Consider the following 25,357-nt stretch of genomic DNA (forward strand, 5'->3'; position numbering starts at 1 on the left):
ATACAAAAGGCACGGGGGCTGGGAGATGGGGATGGGAGTTGAGAGGGGAACATTATATGTAGGTGCTTGCAAGGAAGTTGAGAAAAGGTACGATATGAAGGGTACAAGGGAGGGAGTGAAAGGAAGAAGAGGCAGTGCAGATGACAAGTCGTATCTGCGGAAATAAATTTAGGATGATAATGAAAGCAGATTCCCTCCCTCATATTCTTTGGAGCATCTGCCTGTCTCCCCTTTCATTCCCACCACACTTAATGTAGTTTATTAAAAAATAAACAATGGCAGAGGGAACTGGGAAGTACAAAACACACAGTGACCGGAGGTGTAACTGGTTGATTACTTTCTGACTCATGTAATTTTGTCGACTCATGTAATTTTGGCACTCGGTGTGAGCTTTTTTTCTGTAAGAATTGAATAATCAACTACAGCGGACCCTTGTATTCCAGACTTTGATAGTTATATATCCATAATACTTATAACAGATAATATTTATTGAGAGCCAGACACTGTTCTGAGTGCTTTACCTGTGTTATTGGCACTTTTGATTATTTCAACAAACCTGATCTCCATTTAACAATTGAGGAAAGAGAAAGTTGAAGGAATTTGTTGGAGACCACAGAGCTAAGGTAATTTGATAGCCAAGTAGTTGAGGCTGTCATGCTGTTGTTCTGTTCCTCTATAATACTAATTATTTGTGAGTGTTTTCTGGAAAAAAAAATTGGCTGCAAGGAAAAGAAAATCCACTTAAGCTAGCATAAGCAAAAATAAAAGAGTATTATTAGGGTAAGAGAACTGAAGGATAGGGTTCAGAAACCAGGCCTCAGAAACACATGGTAACAAGGCACTCTACACTGTTAGGATTCTGCCCTCTGCCTCCCTGTCTTTGCTGCCAATCTTACTCTGTTCCTGCAGTCCAAGGGGCTGGAAATATGGCTACCAGCTGCTCACAAGTTTGCATTTTATAGGTCCCACCACTTAAAGAGCTGGCTCTTGTTCAGTAGGTCCTGTTTTTACAATTCCAAAGAAGAGACCTTGGTTGGTCCACCTGTTCAGTTAAACAATCGCTGTGGCTGTAGAGCAGGGTCCCTGGGAGCAGCACTGGCAGCACTGGCAACCTATAAATATGTGGTGCAGAAAGAGAGATGCTTGAGCAGATAAATAGGAGCCCATTCCTGTGAGTAACTCCATGCTTTATAACTAAAGTGGTCTGCCATTTCTCAGAAGCATGAATCTGAAGCCTGCTCATGGCAAGCCCTGCCAATGAGCTCATCCAGTGAGCCCCCCATTTGCATCTCAAGCGGTTTTAGTCTCCTTTTAAATGATATAATTTTCAGGACATATTACAGTGTTGGTCTTCATGAGACTGAGACTTCATGACCTACATCAGTATGACATTACTTCCCAAAGAAACATGAATCCATATCCAAAATTCTTGCAATACATAATGTAAGTGCTTATTGAAGTTTCTTGAAGCAGCTAGAAGAGGAATTACTACATCATGTAACATGCGTCTTTAGAAAGCCTCATTAGATATTTCTCTTCTTCCTCCCCACAAACTGTCTTTTCTCCTAATCCGTCTCTGATATCCAGAGCTGTTTGTTATTATTGCTGCTGTTGCTGTCGTTGCTGTTGTTGTTGTTATTGTTGCCGTTTTGGTTTTTCATTTGTTTGGATTTTTCTATACCCTAACTTCTATGAATCACTCTAGCATTTTTTTAGTATCTTTCATTTTTTTTTCTGCTACTCTGATCAGTGAAACAGGCATAGGATAATAGAAGATGGGGAAGGGGGGAAAGCTATAGCTATTTTTTTGCCTTAGCAAGTTTTGTCTCACTGGAATCATTGCAGTTTTCCACAAAGAAGGGGACATCCCCCTGAGGCACCCAGAGTTTCTTCCAGTTCATGTTTCAACACACACACCCCCCACTTCCTTCCTCTATCCTGCTGAGCTGAGTAGAATTCTCTCCAAGGCCTTAAGAGCATTACCTCTCCATAAAATTGGGTGATCTGGACTTGTCCTGAATTTCAGCAGCAGGACTCAAACTTCCTTCATTCAGACGCTGTGGCTCGGGTCAAGATACATATTAGCCAGAATTATGTTTACCTGTGAATAATAGGCAGCCCAATTTGCAGTGGCTTACGTCAATAGGGGTTTATTTTTTCCTCTAACAAGAAGTCTGGCCTTACAGAGTTGCTGATGTTGGTTTAGCAGTTCCACTTCTCAAGCAGTGATCCCAGGAGACAGGAATGGAGGACGGGGAGATAAGAAAGCAGGAGTGAAAGCTGTTACCAAAAAAAAAAAAAAAGAAGTTCTCCAGGTGGGTAACTAGGCCTGTTCCTGTTGCGATCCCTCCAGGACATCTGTACATTGTCTTTCAGAACTGTCCAACCAACAGGTGAAAGAAAAGTACATCGATCCCTCAGTCCCTGACCCCACATTGGGCAAGGGCTGCCCTGTGGGATGTCACCAGCACTTCCGGCTGTGCATGCTTGTTCACTGAATGGGTTTCTGGATGCCTTCATGTGGGGGTATCAGAGAGGCCTAGGGGCAGAACACAAGAGGTGCTGAGGGCAGCTTAGTGGATGTGGGCTGTGAAGATGTCCTTGCAGGGAGCTGCGCTGGCTAGAGTAAAAGGTGGGCTCCTGTGTGGATGCGATGTGGGACCCAAGACACATCTCATACAGCTCAGAACCTTCTGAATCTGAGGTTTCTACATGCTTCCTTAATTCTGGGAAGTTCTCTGTTACTGTTTCTTCAAAAATGTCATCCTATGTATTCTCTTCTTTTCTTTTGGGATTCCTTCTATATCAATGCAGATATTGTCCTCCACAATGCTTAGTTTCCTTTTACAAATACCCTCTCCTTATATCCCCTCCAGATTCCTGCAGAGCTAGCTCTGCATCCCAATCTTCCTGCTTGCTAATTCATTTTTTGTCTATGTCCAATCTGTCATTCGATCCATTTATGATATTTGTTCCAATGCATGTATTTTTCTACTTAGTATCTCCAATTGGTTCTTCATAATTTCTTATTGCTGTTTAATGTCTCACTATCTTCCCTCAACTCTTTTGTAATATTTGATATGCTTATTTTAATCTTCCTGGCCCATCAACTATGTTGCATCTCGGATAGTTTTCTTTATTCTCCTTGGCAGTCTCAGTGTTTTTCCCTCAGAGCTCCTGTTCTCCTGAGGGCATTCATCTCCTTGGTTGATTAAGTATCTCTGGGGTGAGGGCTAGAAGCCAGGGCCTCCACCTGTCCCCTTCCTAGAGGGCCATTTCAAGGCTGAGATGCTCAGATGCTACTCTCTGGGCTCAATCACTTCATGGAGGGCATTGCCCCATTCCCCAAATGGGTGACCCTGTCCCTGGGGACTTCGTCGAAGGTTGTGTGTGGAGGGGTGCTGGGGAAGGCAATGCATGCAGCTGGCCAGACAGCTTGAGCATCTCCTTATCAGTCTCTCATGAAGCAGAAGTTTCTGCATCACCAGGTGCTCTTTAGCAGCCATTCAGTGGCAATCTGGCAATGCACAAGACCAAAGGGGCAGAAATAAACTCGTGCTCCCAACCCAGGCCCTCCTCTAGAGGCCAACTTCCATTCGGGGCCAGCACTTTTACACAGACACCATGATCCAACCACCTCTGGCTCTCCAAGGGTTTCTCTTAGTTTTTATAGTAACTCTGGCTTCAACATCCTCCCTCTCACCTCCATGCATCTTCAGAATTGGCTTCAGGAGTGGCAGCCAGCAGCCTGGTCATTTCTATTCTGTCAGATTCCCTATCTGTAGAGAGAGGAAGATCATACATTCATGGAGTTCTTTTCTCCATGGGTACAGGGTGGCCTCTTTGCCACAACTAATAAAAGCTGCATGTGGCTCCATCTTCCCAAATCTTGTGCAGTCACAGGTATATTATCAAATCTGTCTCCCACCTGCTACTATCTAGAGTCTACTCCTGGCTGGAACAGTTGACCAGTGTGATGAATCCTGGAAGCAGATCCTGGGAGCTGTCCATAATTACGTACCAGGAGGCTCTGACTGGACCCTTGGTCACTGGGGACCAGGCCCTTGCTGGTTTGGACCTGATATCAGCAAATGGAGTTGTTTTCTGGCTCTTGGGTCTACTCCAAGAGCCTGCGCCATCCTCCGCCATTTGCTCAGGTTTCCTGACAGCTGCCACAGCTGCTCCTTTCTCTTTCTTCCCTCTAATGAGCTCCACCAACAATGAAAATTCAGGCCATCCCACCAGTTTGCGGTGAAGTCTAAGCTTGTTTAGAAACTCCTTGCTATAAATCACTCTCTGCTGAACCGAATCGATTGTCTCTGATCCTGTGAGCTGTGTTCCATCACATCCTGCCAGGGGCCAGCTGCCGGAGCTCCTAAAGCACAAACACAAAGGTAGCACCTTCCTCTCTTCTTCTTGTTAACGTACGAGAAAACAGCAAAACAAAAATGCCTCAACCTACAGATCATATCAACTCTTCAATTTGACATATATATCTGAAGACTATCAGATTAATCTACAAGCAAAACTGAGCTCCTTGAAGACTTATTCTATGACCAAGTAGTAATGACAAATTCTGCAGGTTACATTTCACTTCTGGCATTTGTCCGTTTTGAAGTTTTGCCTTTCTGGTACCATTTTAATGCACAGCTACCTGGAATCTGGGCTGATACTCCTCATGGATTTTTCTTCTTTCTGCTAGTGCATGTTCCTCACCAGCGGTCTTAAAGCCTACTTGATTCTCTGCCCTACTAAAAGAGCTCAGAGGATGCAGGTTCCATTAATGAGTCAGATTCATCAGTGTAAAGATGTCCAACAGGCCGGGCGCCATGGGTCATGCCTATAATCCCAACACTTTGGGAGGCTGAGGTGGGTGGATTGCCTGAGCTCAGGAGTTCAAGACCAGCCTGGGCAACATGGCAAAACCCCATCTCTACAAAAAGTACAAAAATTAGCCAGGTGTGGTGGTACATGCCTGTAGTCCCAGCTACTTGGGAAGCTGAGGTGGGAGGATCACTTGAGCCCAGAAAGTTGAAGCTGCAGTGAGCCGGGATTGTGCCACCGCACTCCAGCCTGGGTGACAGAGTAAGACCCTGTCTCAAAAATAAAAATAAAAATGTCCACCACAGACCTCTTCTTAGCTTCCTAAAATGCCTACTTTTAAGAAATTCAGTGTCCTTGAAATCTAGGTTTACAAAAAAAAAAATAAAAATGCTCACCTTATAATTTCCAAAATCATCTCTTCGACCCCCTTGAAATAGGGAACTGATATATCACATCCCCATGTGGTTCCACCCCCAACCCAGGATTTCTCCCATAGTGATAATTCTGATCCCAGAGACGTCTCCACAGTTTTCTGATTCGTGGATGATCACTACAAGAACCATGAAGGTTTGCGTCAAGTTGAGCCCCAACTCCCTCGCTCCAATCTGTCCAGCAGCTGAACAATGGTGAAAGTTTTACTTGGCTGCATTCTGAGGCAATAATTTTATCTAAGGTACAACTGTGCATTGTTCCTTAGGTTGAAAATCTGGGACATTTGCCCCCAAACGTAAGGTGAATTAAACCAGACTGCCTTGCAACTGCCTCAAAGTCTGTCTCAACACAGTGACCCATCCAAGAGAAACAGAGATGTGTCACCAAAAATATCTATAAATTTTTTTTCCTGTTTTACTAGAAACTCCTTAGGGATAGAATCGAGGAGCTCATGCTGCGCTTAGAGCTAAACTTCCTGAAAATCTTCTCCCAGGGCCCTGGAGGCAAAAAGGGCAGTGCAGAATGCTCCTTAGAAGGGAGTGTGGAGGAAAATGAATACTTATACTGGAGAACCCATGTCTCTGAAACCCTGGAATTCAAAGAGCTTTCTGGACTATGCCCTCACTGGATTCGGAACTACCAGGCTTTCATCATCAAGAATCCATCCTGCCAGCATAGGGCTGAAGTTTCTGCTTCCTGAATACCTTTTCCCCATCAACTTCCTTCCGTAACTAGTGGAGAAAAATGAAAATATTCCGGGAGATGGCATGAGAGAAAAACTGAGTTTCTAATGTCACCCTTTGAGATGCATCACACACATTTAGATACCTCAAATGCCTATGTCTAGGTGCCTTATAGGGTGACCAACCATCCTGGTTTGCCTCGGACTGAGGGGTTTACTGGGATGCAGGGCATTCAGTGCTGAAACCAAGAAAGTCCAGGACAAACCCAAATGAATTGTTCACCCTAGTTTCATGCTCAAGATGAATAGAGACACCAAAATACCACTAAGATAAACATCTTGACTGCGGTGTATGTATTTCTGACAGCCACACCCCATCAAAGAGCATGCACCATAATTCTTTTCAGAATTCCCCTCACCTACAGACCATCCTCAGCCTCAATCTTTATCTGTCCACATCATCTTCTCCTCATCTTTTGGATATGTGTCAACACTCTCTGCAATTAATTGTGTTGCATCCTGTATTCCAGATAACAATGCCAGAAATGGATGCAGATTTTGGTTTTTGGCTATAAGGGCTTGGTTGTGAAACATACATATTTATATTGAGAGGAAAGTAGTGGAGAGAAGAATCCTACCTCCTTTGGCTGGTTTGTGCAATGAGCTCAGGACTACACATTTAGATATGAAGTAATTAGAAATAATGAAGCTCTGGGATTACCCCAGGACTTCCAGGAGACAGAGTATGCCCCAAGTCATGCTGGCTACAAAGACTAGAACTCGTTATGGATAAAAATGGAAGAATTCAATGAAACTAGTTCACGGGCATATGTCCAAAGATTATTTAAAAACACGGTAGTGGTGCCACATAAATAATACATAGATCCTACAAAGTCATGCCAACATCGTGAAAAGAAATCTGAGTCGTAGCGCTCCACATCCTGCTGCCCTCCAGACCTAATAGTGTTATTCTTCTGGTTTGTAGCTGGGAATTCATTTAAAGGCTGGAGAATTTGGTTTGGACTGTTCTTTCTCTGCTTAAGTCATGTCATAAGTAATGTCCATCAGATGTAACTCTGTGGATGGCGCCTTCACTTTACCGGAGAATCTCCAGTCTCAGGAAGAAAATGAAAAGTGTATTTTCCTCTTGGCTGGATTCCTGCCTCTTGTCTTTTTTCTCTATCATATGAGCACTCTACTGGTCTTAATCATTTTTTCTAAAATGTCCTGGATTGTATTATTTTTAAAAAAGACACTGTGGACTCTGTTACTCATATTTTTAAAATAATAATAGTAATAAATTAAAGGAAGGCCTATGTCAGTGACCATGCTGCGCTAGGGAGACCCTTGGCCCAAAACAACAGCTCCCAGCTCAAGAGAGGGAGAGAGCAGCCACACTGGCTGGCCTGGTCAATGTTTTTTTTGCCAGAGATTTCTTTGTATCTGGAAATTTCTCTTATGTGTATCATACATGTTTGAAATAGCTTTCTCCAATTTGAAAAACCATAAAGCAGCAATAAACAAATGGGACTCTGGTTAAAAAAGAATACTTTGTAAGTATCATGCATACGTTTACAAGTGTTTATTAGATGGTATCACCTTGCCTTTGCTTTCGCATAGTGGACTCTCATTGCTCATGTAAACTTGCAGATGTAGTTGGGTCCCTAGACCATCCACTAACTTGGGTGTATTTTTCTCTATTAACTATTTAAAAAAAAAAACTCACAGGAAAAGAACCTAATGCTGAAAAGGCAGCCAAAATTACAATGAAATGAAATCAATCCTAATAACAAAGACTTCTCTTCTTTCCAAAAGCATGAGCTCCTCCCCAGTCCTGCACAGTAAACCACATTAGTGTGGGACGGTGCCATTCCAATAAGTTATTTGAATATCCCAAGACTAAGACCATAAATAAAAAGCAACAGCAGCAAGATTGCCAATAGGCTGTGGGTATTTAAAACACAATGGCAGAAGATTCCTCGAATGTGAGGGATAGCTAGAGCCAATAAGCCCCAGTGCATGGATATTAGGAGGTTCATTGATTAGGGTTACATGATTAAAGAAATAGGCTAAGGGAATAAGATGCTGTATACAGGGTTTAGCTCGTATTTCTTGCAATGCATTTTTGGAGTACTTTTGCCCTCATTCCTGGGAAAGATGCTAAGTTAAAAAAAAAAACTTTATAAAGCATTACATTTAAAAACTCACATAAAATGTACTAAGAATAGAAATCACATTCATGCTTCAGTTTCACACACTTTCTGTCCCAAACAGCATATAAATAAATATGATTTTTGTAACAGCTACATTGTGGCATATACCACGAAGGGCTCGGGTATCAGGCAAGGGAAAAACAATTTATCTTCATTACCATCTATCCACACATACTTTGGTAATCATGAAGACATTTCTCCTTACAATTTCACAAGGAAAATAACAGAACTTGGGCTCTGAGTGTCAGTATCTGGCCCGAGTCCATTTAGTGGCAAAAGGAATTCTTAAGTACTGACATTACATTTCAATGGGGCACAAAGAGACAGGATTTACATTCCTTCTTGGATTAGGTTTTGTTTTTATACTCATTCTCTTTAGATAATCAAAAGCATCTGTCCCCACATCTTGCCAGTTCCACCAAGGGATCCTCAGCACCCATCTCAGAGGGGTCTGAGTGACATCTGAAAGGCGACGTTGCTGCCTCCCCATTCAAGGGGGTGCTTGTAATTTCTCCTGCGTTATCTTTGAGGTATCACTCACCAAAGCAATGAAGGGTAACCATTCCGAATCCCACCAGCGACTCCTTCCGAAAAACATATCGTAGGAGCCTTCAGTTTTAAATAATCCCTGCCTTGTAGTCACACAGAGGAAGAATACCCCAGTCAATTTATGAGGCCTCTGCCCTCAAGTTATAGATGATAGGAGTTTGTTGCTAGCTGGGAAAGCTTATTTATGACGTGATTGTTAAGGAAGGAATGATAGTGTTCCCATTTTTTTCTTTTTCCTTTTTTAAGCCATCCTTGGGTTTTGATGATTGTGACAGTATTTTTTGCCTATGTTTTACAGACTCCTTTTGGCCTTAAGTTTAAACTGGGTTGTATTCAATGAGTCAACTTTAATTTTGTGACAAAAAAAATCTGTCATCAGAGCTATCCTGCCTTCATTTTGAGTACTCCCCACGCTATCGTCTCTTTAACTCTTAACTTGTTGTATTTTGAATCACACAGAGAAGGAATCTGAATGGCTGTATGCATCTTTGGAGATGCTTAAACCTTTTCTCATTTTGGGTCTTAAGGATAAGTAGATCTACATCAGAAAAATTTTAAAGAAGGGATCCTATATTCTAAAAATATAAAAAAAGTAATTCAGAATAGAGTAGTTCATCAAATTAAAAGACTTTTGTTGACTTCATCCTCTTTAGTGACAAAGGAGAATTTAGTTGCACTTCTTTCAGTCAGGGAACTCCACTGTGGATACTACAGAAGCAGGCCAGATCATGTATATAATTTCACTAGGGGAGAAACAGATGGACTTTATTTTCTTACCTGAGTTCACCAGGTTTTCTCATACCTCAGCCTCTCTACTCCTGGTTTCTGATTGGAATCTCATATGGTATTTCTCAAGTAGGTGGTAAATCCCTAACCATTTGCATCAAAATCAATGAAATGAGCAGGTAGGGTGCTTGAGAAAAATGAGGATTCCCAGGCCCCATCCCAAGTCTGCTAAATCAGCATCTCTAACAGTGGCTCCAGGAATCTGAATTTTTAACAAGCTTCCCAGGCAATTCCTAAGACCCTAAAGTTTGGGGAATGACTGCCATGATGTCATAAGAGATTCTAGAATGGAGACTGGCAGAATTGCTGTTGCTTACTCCAAGGCCAGCTTTCCCCTCATGCCTCAAGTAATAGAGCCCCTAAGTCTTGGCCAGGCACAACTCTCTTGCTGCTAGGTATGTCCGTTTTATGGTTCCAGGCCACCATGGAGATGCAAGCATAAGTGCTGTGAGCAGCTTAAAAGACAGTTAATTGACACACGCACTTGCTTCCTGCTTCTTCTTTCTTGCTGGCTGGAATCGGGACATCATGGCTGGCACTCAAACATCCATCTTAGAAAGGAGGCAACATACTAAAAATCAAAAGAGAAAGAATTTGACAACAATGAGGCTGCCATAACAGGCCCAAATAGCCCAACTCCACATTTCTTTTATATGATAGAGAAATAAATGTCTGCCTGGTTTAATTCATAAGTCTCTCATTTTGGTGTTTGGGTTTTAGTTGTGGAATGGAGTAGGGTAGATGGTATGTGCAGCTAAGCCTAAACTAAATGATATAGACACCAAGAAAAAAATGTCTTCTTTTCCTTCCATAATCCTAGAACCTGCCTGGTACTGATAAGCTGATTTCTTATAAGCAAGCAGTCCATTGTGGGGGATGAGGTATGGAGATGGGTTTCCATGCTTGCAGATTCATAGCCTTTGAAGCTCCTGGGTCACCAGAACAAGACTAGGGGCCAGTCAAGTGGTAGGATGATTATCTGCAACCTTATGCAATCATTAGAATTAAAGAGAGTATCATGAGGGGATGAAGAGCAAAGACTATAGGCGGAGTCAGACTCCCTGGGTCTGAATCCTGGGCCCTCACTTATTTTTCGTGTGCATTTCAGTAAATTGCCCAACTCCTTCGAACTTCAGTGTCCAACACTATAAAATGAGGAGACTTAGAAAACCAACCATACAAAGCTTACTATGAGACTTAAATGCTACACGTAAAGTCTGGCATCTCGATAACAAATTTTCTCAATAAATGACAAATATTATGATGGCTATTTTTGAAAACTGTAAGAGGAAAGAAAATGAAACATCAGGAAGTGTAGTTATGAAACTCCCTCCACCAGCTACCCCAGAACCTGATTTTCTTCCACCTTGAGAAATAAATACTGTAAGCAGTTGAGTTTTGGAGAGAGAAAGAGAGATGTTTAAATAGGATTTTGAAGTCCCTGCTCTTGCTTTGCAAAGAAATCATCAGTAAAGTTCTATATTTTTCTTAGGAAAGAAAATAAAGTAACACCAACGAGAACAGGGAAGTGGAATAAGAGGCCGCTACGAAGTGAGAGGTAGCTTCCAGTCCTACCACCTCTGATTAGTTTGTTAGCTGGATGATCTCAACCAAGTTTCTAAGCCTCAGTTTCCTTTTCTGTAGAAAGGAACTCATAATATCTGCCTCAGATGATAACTGAGATAAGTGAATGAAATAACAATGTAGTTATATGTAATAATCATATAATTTGGAATTTATAAAGACCTATAGCTTTCTATGGTTTTATTACATATTCAGACTCCATGCTACATTCCTGGGGATAGCAGAAACTCTCTCATGTAAATCTCTGTGCCAATTAATCTCAACTTCAGGGAGGATCTGGGTAGAGAAGCTTTAGGCACGATCATCTCCAGTTGCTGACTTTCTAGGTTTGTAGGGCCATACTCGTACAGGTAAGCCACCAGAATAATACATCAAAGCATCTAAAAAAATTTTGTTACACACCCATCTTAGTCTCTATTTAACCCCTTTCATTGTACAAAAAGAAAGGGCTTTGAAAGGCCAGTTATAATCAAGTATTAGGACGAAATGCAGAAATCACTTTCAAGTAGAGTGGCTGTGCGTAGCATGGAGGCTGTACTTACTCCATCGCAGTCTGAAGCTCTTAGATGACATCAGGGATCAAAAATGCCACCTGTCACCGCTGACCAGCCACAAGAATGAGTCCTTCCCTCCAAGGAAAATACTGACTGCTATCAAATATGTATTTACTTATTCACAAGCTTCCCTCCCGCTCAGCTCCTCAATGGCGTCATCGATTAGGTCCTTATAAATCCCAGTACAGTACATTTTTTCTTCCACTGGATCCTCTCTCTGACACTTTCAGGCTTCTAGAAGGCAGTGATAATTTCTATCACATTCAACATCCATCAGATCTAGATGTTTAACATGTAATGTGCAGTTTTAAAGGATGTGGATGCTAAGCCATGACAAGGCCTGATGGCTCCATCTTTTCTGAGTGTCCACAATGGGCCAGGTCTGTATCAGGCACTGAGCGGTGGATAGGAACATGCTCACGGAGGTCACCTTTCAGCAGGAGATCCACTTTGTACAAAAACACACATATCTTTGATAAGCAGTAGGAAAGCAGAGTCTAAGGCTGAAGGAAGAGTTTCTGAAGTGAGATAACTTGGCGACTTGGAGGATGGATAGGAACTGGTGCAAAGGCCATGTAAGTGTGAAAGGGCTGATATGGATTAGGAGCTGAATGGAACCCAGTGGGCTGGAATCTGGAAGGGAGCTGGCAGGAGCTGGAGAAGGAAGCAGCAGCCAGGTCATTTGGTTGGCATTTAAATGACTTTTGCTTTTGATCTAACTGAAATAGGCAGCCACTTAGCTGTTTTAAACAGGGAACTGAGCTAATCCAACCTGCACATGAAGATGATGTCACTGCTGTCGTGGGGATAGCCAGTTAGGAGGCTCTTCGGTTGCCTGGTCTGGGAAGAATTGTGACTCAGGTTGGGCTGATAACTGTAGTTAGAGAAGTTTGGTGATCAACTGTTTCTTATATTGTGGTGGGAAATCTCTCAGTAGAACCAACTCAGATCTATGGATCCTTAACAGCTGGAGGAAGACAGTGATGGGGAGTCTGTACTTATGACGAGCTCCAGGGTTATCTTATATACACAATGTTCGAGGGTTGGACTGACACTTCTGTGTCTTCTTATTGCTAGTGAATTCCTTAAAAGAACTAAATTCATGAGTCTGGATCCACCCCAAACCTAGTCTCCCGAAGGTTTTCTAAAACATCAGATTTAACTGTCACTAGAATGGTTATCCCCAATGAAAAGTATAGTTCTCCTAGCCAATGGTCAGTAAAGTCTGCACTTTAAGCTCTTCCAATAGTAGGGATGAGTTTGTGCAAATTGGTCCATGCATTTTCCTGACTCACGATGTAAATGTTTAAGACTACTGGGCAAACTCACAACCTGCTGACATGGAGCAGAGCAAAATCAGCTGACTCCAAGCCACAAACCACCCCAGCCCCATGCTAAAAATGTCATTAATGGGCTTGATTAATGATACTTAATTTTGTGTTTGCTTTAATGGTAATTCAATAAAAAATTATTAGGCTGGGCGCAGTGGCTCACGCCTGTAATCCCAGCACTTTGGGAGGCCAAGGCAGATGGATCACGAAGTCAGGAGTTCGAGACCAGCCTGACCAACATGGTGAAACCCCATCTCTACTAAAAATACAAAAATTACCCAGGCGTGGTGGCACGCGCCTGTAATCGCAGCTACTCAGGAGGCTGAGGCAGGAGAATCACTTGAACTCGGGAGGCAGATGTTTCAGTGAGCCGAGACTGCACCACTGCACTGCAGCCTGGGCGACAGAGTGAGACTCCGTCTCAAAAAAAAAAAAAAAAAAAAATATTATCCTGCATTGGGCAAAAAATCAGGGAACTCAACCAAAAAGATGTCCAAATTATAGTGCTCAGTGAAAAAAATACATCACAGGGCAATAAAGGAAGTATAATATTATGCCACAGTCAGATTTGCATTTGATAGATAACTTTGGGCACCATGTAGAGGCTGGCTTAAGGAACAAGCCAGGGGACAAACACATGGCACCCTAGTCTGTGCGGCCAGCCTCACACACCCTGACTTTCTCTCCTTTTGGGAAAAGACAGCAGCATGCTTGTTAATGGAAGATCCTAGAGTTCAGATGCAGACCCTCACCAAATTTCTGGCTAAACCATGGGTCTCTACCTCAAAATTAAACAACACAGTATATGCAAAAACTATGAGTAGTAAAAGTAACAAATGTTACTTTCCCCCACTTCTTTTAAAATAAAGTAATATAATATTCTAAGCTAGTCATTCTCAAGGTAGGCTTTGAAGTTCATTTTCATCAAATAGCTGAGAACACTTGTTTAAAATACAGAGAGCCTGTGCTGGCCCTCTGAATCCAAGTGGTGGGGCCTGGCAATCCACATGTTGACAAGACCCATTTGATCAGATGCACACAACTTGAAAACTGCCATTCCAGACTAGCAGATGCATATTTAATTATTTTCCAATTGTTTCAAATGACTATAAGTTTGCTCTGTGTTATTTTTCTCTTCCCTAGCCATTGATAAGCCTCTGAAAGTTCAGCCTAGGCTTCCACCAGACAACCTAGTAGAGGGAAGGCTCAATAAACAATGAATCAATACTTGATTGATCTATGGCATGTGAATTATATTATGCAAAACTTCTCTCATCACTACTAAAACTTTTCCAGATGTACAGTTTATTCACTGCTGCCATTGTCTTACAAATCCTTATGTAGAGTTTATTTCTGGGGAGAGGGTAAAAATCCCTAGCCCACAAGTGAGGATCTATGGAACTCCTGCTGGGGCCACTACACAACACAAACCAGAGTGAGAAAAAAGGTGCCCTGCTCCTCTTTTCAGCTCCTTACTCCTTCCACCACCCCAGTCTTGATAGTTAATCCTAGAAATTTTTCTCATTTGCTTACTTTAAGCTTTGCTGTTTATGGAAATATGCCTTTCTATCTGGAATTTGTAAAGACCATATGATCATATTTCCATATTCCCTTGTTTTAGTATGTAAGTCCCTCTCTCAAATGTATATAAATCCCATAAGTGATGAAAGGAATTTTACTAAATGGCCCTTTTGCCATTTGCCAACCTCTCTCTTGGCAGGTGTGACCCAAGGGGTCCATCACTTTGTTAGGCGGCCGATAAGCAAGCTGTGAATTCCAGTGGCCTATGACCCATCTTTGCTTCTCAGAAGCTTCCTCCTGAATTTATGTAAGGATACGATGCTGTGTAAATCTACCGTAAAAGTCCTTTGCACGCAAAAGACCTGATTCTTCAGGTCTGCGAACACATGCTTCATCTGTTTGACTTATATGGGCACCCTAGGGTTTGTATTTGCACCAAAAAGTGGAAGCCAAGCTTTCATTGTAAACAGATGGTGCTGCTAACAAGGAAAGTAAAAAATTCTTCCAGTCACTCCTTGCACCAGAAACCTGAAGAAGATTCTGCTTTGAAAACAAATGAACAAAACTATCAAATACTCCCTCTCCCCTATTCCATAGGCTCTGGGTCAAAACACACACACACACACACACAGCCCCTCACATGCAGACAAAATCTGGTCTCCATTCCTCACTTTCCCCATCCTCCTCCCCATGCCAAATTCTACATTCCTTCAGTGTAGATACTATAAATATAAAAAGAACAGACTCAATCCCGAATCACGGGGGTGCTTTTCTTTGCATGACCACAACATAAGCACTGGTCCCTCATTTTGGGATTTTTATGAAGCCTTGAAGAATGTTCAGAATTCCAGTCTTGCTCAATGTCTCTCACCAGTCGGCATAATTCAGATGTTGAGTTTCAGGACAACCTGGGGATTTCTGGTTAGAAGAAAACATTCTCCTGATGTGTCTCAATGTGAAAGATTTCCATGTATTTCCCCCTTTTTTCTTTCAGCCCAGAAGAAAAGAAATGTGGAAACGCATATGTTTTCTTTAACATGAAGGAATTTGAAGTTGATTGCAATCTCTCTGTCCCTAAGCCCAAAAGAGAAGTAGCATTATTATGCTATAATCGGGTCCTTTCTTAAGTTTCTCCATTAGGTAGCATCTTATTACATAACCACTTTATGCTTTTAAATCTGAATATCATTGATAACAATCTCCTGACAGATCATACTTCCGGTGCCTAAGTTAGAAAGCGAATGACCCTCTGAGATGTCCTTTGAAGCATTCCAAAGGAAGGGGACACTGGAGGTTATCCAGTCACCCGTGCCTTGGGGCAAGACCACACTCAAGCTGTTCCAAAGAAATGAGGATCCCTTTTATTTTTGAAGTTTCCCCAGAGACGCAGATTCCACAGCCTCCCTAAGTAAACCCTCAGTGCTTCAACAGCATTAACGTTTCATAGGAGAGTGAAGCCCACTATCAATGTACTCATTATTTAGTTGACACTCTGTCCTTTGAGCCTTAGAAAATATATACATCAAGGCCTTTCTATTGTATACCTGAAAGCTAAATTGTCTATCTACTTGTGTAAGAAACCATGAGGAAATACACATTTTTGGAAACCTTACCTCAGTCTCTGCCATCTGTTTAATGGGGATACCTGCTCTGCCAAACTCACAGTACTACTTGAAGGATCCAAAGAGATCACGTGTCAGGCTGCCCAAGGTACTATTTGTATCACCACCTAAATAACTGTTCTAAACTTGAATCTGGAAGTAGTTGTTTAAGCTACTCTATTATAGAAATAATAGGGATTCCTGAAATAATACTTTAATTATAAGCGTAAGTTAAAAATACAAACACGTGGTTCATGAAATATCACTTTAATGCTCACATAAGCAAACTATGTGTTGGCATCTCACAAAGCACCAGGGAAAAATTATTCCCCTAAAGATGCAGGACTTGCTCTGAAGAGCAATGGTAGAAAGCTATCTCCATGGTTTATCAATTGCAGATGCAGGGACTGGGTAGGTGAGGATGGAGGCAGCGAACTGCTTAACAGAAGGAAGCCCTGTACAAGAGAGACACACATAGATCACAGTGGTTCAGAAAGCCTAAGTGTGAACGCATAAGGAAAGGCACACCAGGCAAAGGGAACTGAAAAAGCAAGGTTATGACCTTACTCTCAGGTGAAGTGTAATTCAGGCCAGAAATTAATATAGTAAGAAAAGGGGCACTTTGTAATGCTAAATAGTGAAACTCAAAATGAGGCTACAGCAATTATGAATACATATTCATCAAACAACACAGTAGCCACTGTGTAAAGCAGGAATTACAGAAGATGAAAGAAGAAATAGAAATGAAAACTCAGTCCATGATAAATAAGTCAACATATCTTAAGTTCAGAAAAGACATAATTAATAAGATACATGTTATTCAACTCTGTATCCTGAAACATCATTTTTTCAAGTGGCCAGGAAACATATGTGAGAATTAACCATAGGTCAGGCCCACAAAGTTGACAAATTCCAAAAGATAAGAACATTACAAATCATATTTTTGGTCACAATGCAATAAAACAAAAAAATGTTTATCAAAATTTCAGTTATCAATATCAATACAGAAAATTCTAAATGAATACTGGCAAACAGCATTTACTAGCACATTAAAAAAATAATTACTGTGACCAAATGGAGCTTGTTGTAGGAATGCAAGAATCATTCATGACCAAGAAATTTATTATATTCCATTAAATTAATAGCTCTATGGAGAAAAAAATATATGATCATTTCCAAAGACACCGAAAAGCGCATTTGGACAAAAGTCAATAATCACACTTGATCCACCCCCCCTCATAAAACAGCTTCTAAGAACAAATTAATATTCTCTTAGCATAATAAAATAGATCATTTGCAGCCCAAAGCCCACATTATGCCCTGAGTCCCTGGGCATGGGTAATCGCTGAAGCCATTTCCATTAAAATAAAAAATAAGACAAGAATACCCACTCTTACTACTGTTATTTAACATCATACTAGACCTAATAGATAATGAAATTTGAACAGAGAAAGAAACTAAAAGTATAAAAATTGTAGAGCAGATGGTTAATCTTTATTTTTAGATTACATTATATAGTTAGAAATACAAGAGAATTGGGAAATATTTATAAACAGTATGAGTAAGATAGAATGGCACACAAGGAATACACTGTAATTAGTTGCTTATATCCAGCTAGAAGATGTAATGAGAGAAAAGACCCCATTTACAATAGTAAACAAAGATAAAATACCTGTGAATAAACTTAGTACATGTCCAAGACACATATAAAAAAACTGTAAAACATTCCCAGAGGACACAAAATAAGATTTGAACAGATAGAAAGATCTACCTTTTTCTTGTCTAGAAAGACTCGATAGCATGAAGAAGTCAACTTTCTCTATGTTAATTATTTAAATTTAATTCTGATGATACAAATAGGAATAAGAGTTTCTATTATTGTTTACTCTGAAGTTTATATGGAAAAATAATAAGGAAAACTGGGACACTGAGAGAGAAGAGCAATGAGAAACGATATTAAACGTATAATAGAAGTGATTAGACATTAGATATTCAGTAAATATTAAAAATTAAAAGCATTGATTATTAATTGGTGTGGTGGTAGCACCCAAACTAAAAAAATCAACCAAGGAAATATAATGTCCAGAAACAGACACAACTATACACAGGAATTTAATAGATGATAATAATAGCATCTCAAAACAGGGTAAAAGATTATTATCGTGAAGTGGTGGTGAAGCAAAGCACAGGCAACAGAAGCAAAAATAGGCAAATGGGGCCATATGAAACTTAAAAACTTCTGTGTATCAAAGGACAAAATCAACAGAGTGAAAGGTCAGCCTATGTTACAGAAAAAAATAATTGCAAATCACATATCCAATAAGGGATTAATATCCAGGATATATATATATCCAATAAGGGGTTAATATTCAGGATATATACATATATATATATATAAAACTTCTACAACTCAACAACAAAAATAACCTGATTTTTAAATGGGCAAAGGACTTGAATAGACATTCCTCCAAAGATGAAATTTACATGGCCAACAAGCATATGGAAAGATGCTAAACATCATTAATTACTAGAGAAGAGAAAATCAAACCCCAATGAGATATCACCTAACACCCATTGAGATGGCTGCTATGAAGAACACAGAAAGTAACGAGTGTTGGCAAGGGCGTGGAGAAATTGGAACTCATGTGTCTGTTGGTGGAAATGTAAAATGGGGCAGCCGCTATCGAAATCAGTCTCCCTTCTGGGTACATAGCCAAAAGAAATGAAAGCAGGATCTCGAAGAGATATTTGCTCATCCATGTTCATAGCAGCATTATTCACAATAGCAAAGAGGTGTGGGCAACCCAAACATCTACTGTTGGACTAAGAGATAAAGAAAAAGTGGCCTGTAATCCCAGCACTTTGGGAGGCCAAGGCGGGCGGATCACGAGGTCAGGAGATCGAGACCATCCTGACTAACATGGTGAAACCTCGTCTCTACTAAAAATACAAAAGAAATTAGCCGGGCACCTGTAGTCCCAGCTACTGGGGAGGCTGAGGCAGAAGAATGGCGTGAACCCGGGAGGTGGAGCTTGCAGTGAGTCGAGGGGGAGCTTGCAGTGAGCCAAGATCGCGCCACTGCACTCCAACGTGGGCGACAGAGTGAGACTCCATCTCAAAAACAAAACAAAACAAAAAAAGTGGTGGCCGGGCACTGTGGTTCATGCCTGTAATCCCAGCACTGTGGGAGGCAGAGGTGGGTGGATTGCTTCAGCCCAGGAGATAGAGACCATCCTGGGAAACTTGGCAAAACTCTTGCCTCTATTAAAACTACAAAAATTAGCCGGGTATGGTGGCACACACCTGTAGTCCCTGCTACTTGGGAGGCTGAGGTGGGAGGATCACTGGAGCCCTGGAGATCGAAGCTGCAGTGAGCCAAGATTATGCCATTGCATTCCAGCCTGGGTAACAGAGTGAGACCCTGTCTCCAAGAAAAAAAAAAAAAAAAAGTAAATGTGGTATAGACATACAATGGAATATTATTCAGCCTTAAAAAGAAGAAAATCCTGCCACATGCCACAGTATGGATGAGCCCTTGAGGATATTACGCCTAGTGAAATAAGTCAGTCACAAAAAGACAAATACTGTATGATTGGAGGTGATTAAAGTAGTCAAATTCATATAAACGTGGAAAAGAATAGTGGTTGCCAGGGGCTTGGAGGAAGGAGAAATAGAAAGTCGTTCAATGGGTATAGCATTTCCGTTTTGCAAGATAAAATGTTCTGGAGATCTTTTGTACAACAACGTGAACAGACTTAACACTACAGAACTGTACACTTAAAAATGATGGAGATGGTATATTTTACACGTTTTTTAACAACAACTAACATTTAAAAAATTATTCTTTTTGAAAGTGATAGTGGGGCAACTGGATCATTAATAATAAAGCAAGATCCACACCTTAATACCTTATACACTAAACCAGGATAAAATATAAATCAACAGGTTAGGCACAGCAGCTCATGCCTCTAATCCTAGCACTTTGGAAGGCTGAGGCAGGTGGATCACCTGAGGTCAGGAGTTCCAGACCAGCCTGGCCAACGTGGCGAAAACCCATTTCTACAAAAAATACAAAAATTAGCCCGGCATCGTGGCGTGCACCTGTAGTCCCAGATACTCGGGAGGCTGACGCAGGAGAATTGCTTTGACCTAGGAAGTAGTGATTGCAGTGAGCCAAGATCGTACAATTGCACTCCACCTGGGTGACAGAGTGAGACTCTCTCCAACAGATAGATAGATGATAGATAGATAGATGATAGATAGATAGATAGATAGATAGACCGACCAAATATCTAAATATCAAAAATAAAATCAAAGAATATATAGGATAAGATAGGTCTATCTATGACTCATTTAAAAATTGATAAATTCAATTAAATAAAAATTAGAAACTTTTTTTAATGTCATGAGATATCATGAGCCAAGTCAAAAGACAAATGGCAAAATGTGAAAACAATCTGAAACTCTTAACGCAAAGGGATAATCTCCTTAACATACGTGGAGTTTCAAGAACTGAAGAACAAGACCAAGAACCCAATAAAATATGGGAACATTATATAAACAATAAGGCCACAACAAAAGAAATAGAATTGGCTCTTAAATATATAAAAAACTTGCTCAACCTCACTCAAAATCAGAGAAATGCAAGTCAAAACTATCTTGAGACATCACTTTTCACCTATCAGACTGGCAAACATCCAGAAGTTTGATTGCACATTTTCCTGGCAAGGCCGTGGGGAAACAAGCACTATTTAACATTGCTAGTGGAAGTGTAAATAGGTTCAGCCCTTTGAAAGGCAGCTTGGCTGTATTTATCAAAATTCGAAATGTAAAATCCAGTAATCCCACTTGTGGGAATTAATACTATAGATATACATATACTTGCACAAGTGTAAAGTGTCATGTGTGGACGTTTGTAACATTGTTTAATAGCAAAAGATTGGAAACAAGTCAAATGTCTATCAGTGGGATTCTGATTGAATAAATTGTGGTGCATTTATCTAAGGGAATGCTATGCCACATTAAACATAGGCATGTTTACTCTGCACTGATATGCATGTAAGTCTCATCGTGTCTGTCTTCTTCTCCAGACCCTCCAATGGCTGTCTGTTGCTCTGAGGGTAAGTCCTAAAATACTTACACTGGTTTACACGGTCCTACACCATCTGGCTGTCCCGTCTCTCTGACTTCATATGACATTCTACATCTCACTTTCTCTGTTTCAGCCACGTTGTCCCCTTTGCTGTTCCTCAAACGTGCTAGGCATGGTCCCTCCTTAAGGCCTTTGCACTAGATTCTTCTGCCTGGATCACCATACTCTCCAAATAATCCCAAAGCTCACTCACTCTCTTACCATGATCAAGTCTTTGCTCACACGTCACTGTCTCAAGAAAGCCGCCCCTGGCCACTCCGTTTTAAATTAAAATTCCCCACTGACATCCCCAACCCCCATTATCTTGCTCAGTGTGTTCAACTGCTCTTATTATGTCCCAACTCAACACAGAATTCACTTGTTTAGTATGTTTATTTTCTGCCTAATGTGCCCCCTGCCCAAGATATAAATGCCAAGGGACAGAAACTTTTGTCAGCTTGTCCCCTGCTGTGACACCAACATACACAATAGTCCATGGCATGAAGTAGGTCTTCAACAGGTGTTTGTTTCCAAATAAATGAATTATTGAACATACAATGTGGAAAGGACTATAAAGTGTATACATATTTAAGTGAAGAAGTAAGATGAAGCCCAGTTATTGTTCTGCCTATAGTAATTTTTTTTTTTTTTTTTTTTGAGACGGAGTTTCACTCTTGTCACCCAGGCTGGAGTGCAATGACACGATCTTGGCTCACTGCAACTTCTGCCTCTTAGGTTCAAGCAATTCTCCTGCCTCAGCCTCCCAAGTAGCTGGGATTACAGGCACCCGCTGCCATGCCTGACTAATTTTTGTATTTTTAGTAGAGATGAGGTTTCACCGTGTTGGCCAGGCTGGTCTCGAACTCCTGACCTCAGTGATCCGCCCACCTCAGCCTCCCTAAGTCCTGGGATTACAGACGTGAGCCACCACGCCCGGCCCTGCCTATAGTATTTTTTAAAAATAAAGAAAAATAGTAAGAATGTTTTTAGGCCAAAAGAAACCTGGAAGTCTACAGAGAAAACTATCATCAGTGGTTACCTGGAGGGAGATGTATGGACTGGGCACATGGGGAAGAGTGGTAGAAAGGAGACTGTGGTGCAAGTACTTTTATATAAATTATGCAAATGTATTACTTATTAAACCATTAAATTATCAAAAGAAAAAAAAGCTGATGTCAGCTCCCAAAGAATGTAATTCAGTAGTTCTGAGCAGGGCTCAGGGGAATCTGCATTTTCAACCATCTCCCCCACCCTCCCATCCCTTCCTGGGTGGGGTAGATCACCATCAGAAATCACTGTCACCACTACCTCTCCTGACCCCAAAATGCCACAAACTGTGTAACATTGGGATAGTTCTCGTTTGGAGCACAAGCAAATGGGCAGGCACATCACAGAAACAAAAGGCAGAGTTTTCAGTAACATTTGACACCACTAATAGCTGCCACACAAAAGGTAGCCTCTTTGTGTGGAAGAATAGCAGAAACTTCATCTACCCTTCAGTTTCATCCCCACAAGCAAGCAGGACCACTAAAAGGAGTGTCCTCTCTGTCTAAGACATTTATATATGTTGGGTGTTTAGACTAAATTTCAGACTTCTGAAACATTCACAAGTTTAGCGAAAGTAGTTGGAGGCGTTGCTTCAGATTTCTGCGCTCATGGTGATCATATACTGAAATCCTCCAAATTTTTCCTTCTACTTTCGCCCGGGCATTTTAATTAATAAAATGTCCTTTCTAACTCACAGAGGAAAGATCTTTCTAAGAACGCTTGCTGGAGATGAGAAAGGTGGTAAGGATCTGAAATGTGTCTTAGCAAGACTCACCCAACAGGGCCACCCTGCTTCACTGTGATGCCTTTCAGATGAACAGAAGTATTCGGCTCTTGTTATTCAATGACCCTAATAAAACTTTACAACTGAAGTGTAGAGGAAAAAATAAAAAGATCTAATGACATACAAGAAGGGACGGAACCTGCCAACCCCAGAATATTTTCAGTCTGAAAAGCAACCTCGTCCTTATTAACTTTACATTGACTCCCAAAGAGGGGAAAATTTAATAAGGAAGAAAAAATTCAGTATTTCATGACTCACCACTTCCTCGGGATAATAAATATGAACTAAAGATATATACACCGAATGCTTTTAACATTTTATTTTCACTTCAAAAAATATTGTTTGCACTATCTCTATTATCGACCTCTCAAGGTGATTCTATTTCTGGAACGCATTTTTTGATATGGTTTCTAATTCAAAGATCTGTCACATCTTTGATATTTCATAGGCGCTATTAAAATTAATAGCTTCATGTGTCCCTCATGAGTGTCTTCCTTAAATTTTCAAACGGTTTGTGGTCTGTTTCTCAGACTGGCCAATGACAAGCAGTTCTGGGACTGGAAGATAGAAGTAGTGAAATAATCTTTAAAAATGTGTAAAAATTAAGCACTGTCTGCCAGGGGCTTTAGAGTTGGCAAATAGGCCTTTATTAAACGGTTGGTTTTGTTTCTCCTATTGTTTCTCCCTAATATCCGTCTGTGTGGTAACTGAGTCAATATGACATAATGCCGCAGAGAAAGACTGCAGGACAACCAGACGTACCCATGTTCATCCCTCAATGAGTCGCAACCTTGGGTCTGTTCCCTAGACATTGGTGGAAAGACTTGATTAATGGCAGACTTGTTCAACATAAAAAAGAACAAAGACCAGATTTATTCTTGGCATTCCTTTTCCTAGGGGCTTTATTTGTAATGGGGTAATTAATTTATGGCTTTGCAGTAAGGCGGCATCAGAGGAGCAATTTAACTCACAAGAGGTAACGCAGATGGAGAGTACAACTGAAAGATAGCTTGTGTGGAAGGGTACAGAAGGAACCTCAAGCTGGACGTTGATTTCTTTTATCAGTAATACAAATTCACTACTAGCTGCCTCTTGGATTTCCCCCTTGAGAGCTGCAACGTTTCCGAAATGAACAGAGGTCTTTAGGAAATGCCTCAAGCCACAGCTGAATAGTGGCTTTAGAAATCGCGGGTGGAACTTGCCTGTTACCTTCTTGCAATCCCCCCGCCCCTGCTTCTTGCAATCCCCCCGCCCCTGGGCAACGCAAAAACCGTCCTAAGTGCTATAAGGGCATGGAGTGAGGGGAGTTATTTCTGGACATTAGCAGCATTCCTCCCCAGGACACACCCTCTCCCCCTCCCCAGCAGCCCGGCTCTCCGACACACTCCGCGCACACGCGCCCCTCGGCGAGACGCGGCGCACTCGCGCGCTGCAGACGGACCGCCTCTCACCGAGCCTGAGTAGTGGCCGCTGCGCCGCCAGGAGGCTTCCCGGGAGCCGGCGGGGCCCAGGACGTCTCGAGCGCAGCAGGCGAGGGGCCGGCGTTTCGGCAGCGCGGCTGCCAGTTAACTTTCTCCGTTGCATTCTGCAAACTAGATCGCATTCAGAGCCCAGAAGTTGCAAGCTGGGAATAAGCGAGATCTGAAAGACCCCCAAGAGGAGCTTGTTTGGGAGTGGGGGCAGACGGCGTTTTGTGCCCAACTGGTAAGTGGCAGTATTAAATCTATGTACACATGCAGGAAATAAAGCTTTGCAGCATTTCCAGGCAGTGGCACGCAAGTACTCGTGCGAAGAGTACTGTTTGGGGTGTTTAGTTGTAGTGGACTCAGAATACCGAGTTCCACCACGGTTTTCCTAATCCCTTCTTCGGACTCCTCTTTGGGGATTGGCGGGGGCGGGTCCTGCTCCGCGGGGTTTTTCTGTTGTTAGAGTTGGGGTGGGGGAGGGGAGAAAGGCGTGAGGTTGAATAATCTCTCCGACCCCCCTCACCCTTTTTTTTTGTTTTTTCATTAAAAAAATGATGCTTTTAGAGAAGCCTCTCTTTCATGTGTTTAACTTGCCTGCAGCGGTTTGAGCCCAATGAGTTTGTATTTTTTCTAATTACTTTGTAATCGGCTCCATCCTCGGTTGAAATAGCAGGAAACTTTCACAAAGCAATCAATTTCTGACAGCCTAAGAGCTGCTCAGTTGCTGAATGAGGTCTAGCTGGAAACACTTTGTTTCTCACAAGGTTTTGGTGATTTTTCCCATGAGAAATCTGGGCGTTTTCACACCTGTTGCTTTTCAGTTGCCTCAAAATTGTTTGCTTGTTTGTTTGT

The 25,357-nt window shown here is 41.5% G+C and overlaps 1 protein-coding gene across 1 annotated transcript in view; it reads left to right on the forward strand.

The window, feature by feature from the left end:
- PALLD (palladin, cytoskeletal associated protein) overlaps positions 1–25,357 on the forward strand; it is a 439,505-nt gene that overhangs the window by 89,467 nt on the left and 324,681 nt on the right. The window lies entirely within an intron of this gene.

This window comes from Hylobates moloch, unplaced genomic scaffold (assembly GCF_009828535.3).
Source record: "Hylobates moloch isolate HMO894 unplaced genomic scaffold, HMol_V3 SCAFFOLD_3, whole genome shotgun sequence".
In the NCBI taxonomy this organism is placed as follows: Eukaryota; Metazoa; Chordata; class Mammalia; order Primates; family Hylobatidae; genus Hylobates; species Hylobates moloch.